Raw genomic sequence first — 5,825 nt, 5'->3', positions numbered from 1 at the left:
TATTTGTCTATGCTAAAATTAATTTTGCAACAACAAAAAGAATATGAGACGGAATTAAGAAAATTAATTTCACAAGAACAAAAACTAAATAAGAAGGAATTAAACAAAACTCAAAATAAAGTAGATATGAGGTTAAAAGAAGTCAGCATAGGAATAGCTCAAATTAATGGTACGTTTAATGTTTTAGAACAAAATGTTAAAAATCTTGACGCTAAAAACTGAGAGATGTTGCAGGGAAACAGATTATGAAACAAAAGAATGGGGTAAGAAATTAGAAGTTTGTAAGTCAGAAATGAATCAAAAGGTTGACCATGAAATCCAAGAGTTAAATAAGGATTTCCAGGATCAAAATGAGGTAATACAAACAACAGGCTACAAATCAAGTGAGGGATGATGTAGAAAAATGGATCATGAAATGAAAGGACGGGGTAGAAAATTAGAATTTTGTAAGTGAGAAATGAATCAAAAGGTTGAACCATGAAATTATGAAATCAAAAAGTTAAATACGGATTTGCAGACCCAAAATCTGTTAATACAAACAACAGTTAATGACTTCAGTACTGTAAAACAAGAACAGAGCAAAGCATGTAATGATGATCATAAATTACCATGGAGTATTTTACAGCATATCAAAAATGACTATGAAATACTTAGTTGCAACATTTCACACATACAGTGCTCTTGTAAAGGCATACAAGTGCGGTTCAGAGTAAACTGACAAAAAAAAGAACAAAAAGTGCTTCCTGAGATGCAAGAAAAAATGGAAAATGCAATTAGACAAAAAGACGAAATTTTATGTGAACAAGAAGGAAAGAAAGGTGCTGTTCATGTAAGTGACATACAAGCATATAAATGACGTTATTTTTCTAGTAAGGGAACTATATACCCAATAACTTTCATTGGACAGTTTGAGGGCATCATTTCTGAAAACATGACAAACAACAAAAAATAAAATTGGTCACTAGTAGGTTAGAAGAAGAAGCAATATCATGGGGAATCAGGGTCATTACACATATGTAAAACATATAAAGAATTTGTTCAAGCATTTTGAATCAATACTGGCCTTGCAGCACACAAAACACAGCGACAGGTGAAGTATCATTGGACAGAAGATTGGTTGGTGAAAAAGTCATCATACCATGAATGGACAGGAGTAAGGTACTAGAAGGTCCCACAGCAAAGTTCAATAACTTCAAGATACCAATATATATATAGACTTAACAGCTAGCTTATGTCAAAGGCTGCTAGCAGAAAATGGTCAAATGTATACTGCATTCGTCTATGCGAGATACAGCTATCAGTTCAGAACTAGGAAGTACCATATGGGGTAGATTACATGGTTGATTTTGAGAAAGTTATTAATGATGTGTCTCATTCTGCAATGGAAATGCCACCAGAACAATTAATAGCTGACTTGTTGATCAATAACATGAAAAAACATAATTGCTAAACCTCAGGGGGCGATAGTGTTATTTGTATTGCTAGGTAATTGACGATTACCAGATGCCTGAGTTAACTGACAGCAGGCTTCATTGTTTTTTCATGCTGTTAGTTCTTCCCCTTCTTTCATTCAGAAATTATCTATCTCCTTTAACGTTCTTCACTATCAAGGTTAAGATGAGCAAATTTTCTTACACTGAATGTGATGACACAGAAACAAGCTATGACAGAAACAAAGCAACCCAGCAGAATAAACATCTGCATAGCATGGACAAAAAATGGGCATTTACTGGAGTTATGTGGACAGGCAGCAATAACACACAGTATATAGTTGCAAGACACCAGGACCATATTAATGCTCATAGCAAAAACATATTATGAAGTATGTAGTGGAACAATTTTTAAAAATTTACGATAATGATACATAAACCTTTATGTTTGAAAATATTTTAAGATTAGGAAAGCAAGAAGTTGCTGTTATATATAACACAGATTGTATGGGTACAGTACCTTTACATAGTATCGATCATACACTGTATGCAGCGATCATAAACTAAAGCAAAGACGACAGTGCAGTCAACAATTTGCGAGTAGGTGAGCGAGAGTCAAGTGTAGGAGTCCGTGAGTGGAAGTCGGGTGTGTGAAAGGCTAGAGATGAGTGCTCGATAACGAGGCTGGAGATGTATGGCAGAATGTAGGCGTAATGGCACACAATATGTGATTTCTGCCCAGTGCTCTGAATGTCAATGTGAAGAAATTCAAGCAAGCGTGGGTAAATGGCGGGAGTAACTATGAGGAGTCTCGGGAGCTCGCCCTGGCGGAGGCAAGGTTCCTCTGTGCTAGCGACTCTAAGTTCTTATTCACCAACCAGGAGCTGCTGCCCATTTTCCTGCATTGGACTCTGGACGCCACCAAGGGGAGAAGGAGGACGACGGCGCACAGAGTCATGGTGTGAGAGTATGTGGCAGCCCTTGAGTGTGAGCAACAGGCACAATGCGAGCAGCGCCGTCCACCCGCTGCAGAGTCGCTGCTGGAAGGAGCCCCCTCTCCACCGGGGCTGGAGCGCCCACCTCCAACACCCGAAGTCGATAGGCAATCTCGAGATATCTTCGGGGCTGCGGCACTCTGCCACACGGTTCTTGGCACTGGATGATATTGTGCACCTGGGGCCTGGGGCGCCGTCTTTGGTGTTTGCGGCCAGGCTGCCTGGGGCCCCCATTACTGTCGGCTCCGAGGAGAGGAGACGCCACACCTGCTATCCAAGTGGCTGCCAGGTGGTGGCCCTCTGCTCTCAAAGTGGAAGCGCCACCAGTGGAAATACGTGAGGTGCAAGGGTGCCTTTAGGAGGGATGGTGCACATCCTGGATGACATCCTGCTACATCCCTGGGCTGGTGGACTCCTGGCATGACCTCTTCACAATGGAGCCACTCTCCACCACTGGCTCCATCCCTCATTGGCTGCTCCTGTGCTTGGAGCAAGTCGACTTCAAGCGAATGTGGAGGCCAATCACTCTTGATGAGATCATGGCCACTTTGCCACCTAGAGGCTCTGCTGCCAGCCCTGACGGCCTCTCGCTAGCACAGCTGTGCCGCCTACCTGTGGAGGTCACCAAAAAACTACTGAACTTCTTCCTCCTGTCCCATAAGCTCCCTCTTCCCTCCTCCAAGCCAGGACTTCCTTGCTGCCCAAGACTGCCGCTCCAGCATCCCTGTTGACTTTCGACCCTTCACTGTCTGCTGGGAGAGAGCCTTCTTTAAGGTACTGGTGACTTGTCTTATGCAAATGTGTGCTGTGGACGAACGTCAGCAGACGTTCATCCCCTGGATGGGATACTGGAAGATACTTTCATCCTCAACTGGATTCTTGTCAGTGCTGTCGTTTTGTCTTTGTGGCTTCCCTCGATGTTTCTAAGGCGTTTGATTCGTTGGACGATGGACGTGGATGAGACCTTCCGCTACCTGGGACTGCAGTTCTCCTCTTCAGGCCGGTGCCTCTTCCATCCGAGGTGCCACATCGAGGAGTGACCCAGCACCTTGGCACCTATGGGTGCTACCTGTGGCAGACTATGTTGAAAGAGTGGGCACCACTGAAGCTGCAGCAGTGGCTGTATGTGCTTTGTGAGGTGCTTCTCCTGGGCCTGTACTATGGCCTCGCTTTGAGCCACACCTGCATTGGTACCCTCAAGGCCATGGATATCTGTGTTCGGGTTGTGGTGAGGAGATGGTTCCGCCTCCCAGCAGACACTCCTCTGGGCTATTTCCACACTCCTATAGCCCAGGGGGCCCCAGAATCCCATCTGCTCGTTGGATGGCGGAACAGACTGCTTGCCTTGCTTGCAGGCCGAGCCCTCTGCCACTGACATGGACCTGGGGGAGGTGCAGAACGTGGTGGCGGTGCTGGATGGCGTCTAATGTGGGAGGACCATCTACTGAAGACGGCTGCACAGGTCGGCGAGTTTTGGGCTGTGTGCCTGCATGTTACTTTCGACAGGGCTGCCTTGTTGTTGTCACAGCCAGGACACCAGGCCAACACCGCTGGATCGAAGACACCAGTCTCTTCCTGTTGGGTGAGGACTACATGGCTAGTATTCGCACCCACATTAACGCCCTGCCCTCAACAGCTTGCAGGAGTTGCAGCTGTGACAGGGGGAAGAAGTGTCGAGCGAGGTGCAGCGCCATCGAGAATGAAAACCACGTTGCCCAGGGTTGTGGGCCTACCAGCAGGGCCCGCGTGCAGCAGTACGTGCTGTCGTGAAGTACGTTGCATGCGGGCTGGCTCAGTGGGGGTCTGACATCTCCATCCAGCCCCATATCTGCACACAGAGGGAGTCCACAAGTCCGACATCGTGGCGGTGAAGGACGGCATGGGGCATGTCATCGGTCATCCATGCTTAGGTCGTCGGCGACCACCTCAACACCGACTGGTGTCACTGATAGAAGGTGGCCAAGTTCGACATCCCGTAGGTTGGTGTGCGGTAGGAGCTCTCTGACCGGCAGCCAACAGCTTCGAATTTTCAACCATGACGCTGAACTGGAATGGACATGGGCGCCATCATCTGCCCACCAGTTCCTCCGTCTCGGCTTCTGTGGGAGGGAGCTGAGCGTCGTCGCAATGCAGGTGCTATGCGGAACCTCGTGTATCTTGGGCCTATTCAAATGAATGACAGCTATTAGGCCAATGTACAGAGAGGTTTTTAATGTTTAGTTTGCCCTGACTCCTGAAGCTTCAACAATCCAGGAGCAATATCGGCCTCGTCCTCTAAATTTATTTTTCTCTGTTTTGAAAATTAGTGTACTATACTTTGTGTTTAGCATTCTGACACACAAGATGTATGAGTGTACTCTTGTGTTATTTACAATGTATCTGTTTTGATCTTGTGAATAAAGCCAGCTGTAATAGCTACTGTGAGCTAGGTGCAATCAGTTTTAAACATTCTGTGCCATCAAGTAAACATTGTAAAGTGCTTGGGTCAGAGTCACATCCATAAACAATAAAAGGGTTGCGTGAAGCAAGTGTTGTGTTTACTACCGACTGATTGATGTGTGTGCAATGTGTTTTGTTCCCTCACTACCGTAATTCCCTTTTGTGTTTGAATGCTGGCGAGCAGACATGGAGCCACTGACGTGAAGCCATGCGCGCCCAGCGTGGTCGTCACCTGTTGCTACTGCAGCAGGGATCTGCCAACCCCTACGAGGAGCTAGCACACAGCGCGACCGTCGCTTGTTCCAGCGCTGCGCTAGCTTGTAAGGTTGGTGAGCTATGTGGTGTGTGGAACCATGGAATGCTGATGTCAGCAGCCATCTGATCAACAAGTTTCATGGTGCGATAGTCGCTGTTATGATGCTGTTACAATTCCACCAATTTGCAGAGACAACAAGTCTACAGTCCCCGGCGGCTTTGATGCCACAGCCTCATAATTTATCGAAAGCTACGAACACGTGTGTTTTGCATTGGGTCACATAGGAAAGTGAAAAAGCAGAGTAACCAGTGAAAGTGTTGTTGTCGTGGTGTATCCCCTGCGGTGTTGATGCCACAGCCCAGTGCATTGTGAACCACTGTATTTGCCTATGATTTACGACTCAACATATAGGCAGGGACCTAAAGCAGAGTAATTAGATAAATGATTTATAACAAGAGTATGAAGAGCTACATAAAAAAGTGTTTTCCAATGTGATGATTCGTTTATGGATTACTTTCCAAGGTAGGTGCTTTTTGTCAAATTTCTTGTATTTCCAACCCTGTAACCTGTGTGCCAGAATCTAACAGTATCATATTTTCAAAATATGCTGTCACTATGAGTGTAAATTTGTGTGGGTTAGTAACAGAATATTTTCCTGTCAATATCGTGTAATAGTTAGAGTTGTCTGTTTATTATCTTGTTTAC

The sequence above is a fragment of the Schistocerca serialis genome, chromosome 4 (genome assembly GCF_023864345.2).
Source record: "Schistocerca serialis cubense isolate TAMUIC-IGC-003099 chromosome 4, iqSchSeri2.2, whole genome shotgun sequence".
NCBI classification, from domain to species: domain Eukaryota; kingdom Metazoa; phylum Arthropoda; class Insecta; order Orthoptera; family Acrididae; genus Schistocerca; species Schistocerca serialis.
Note: the sequence above shows the minus strand (reverse complement) of the source record.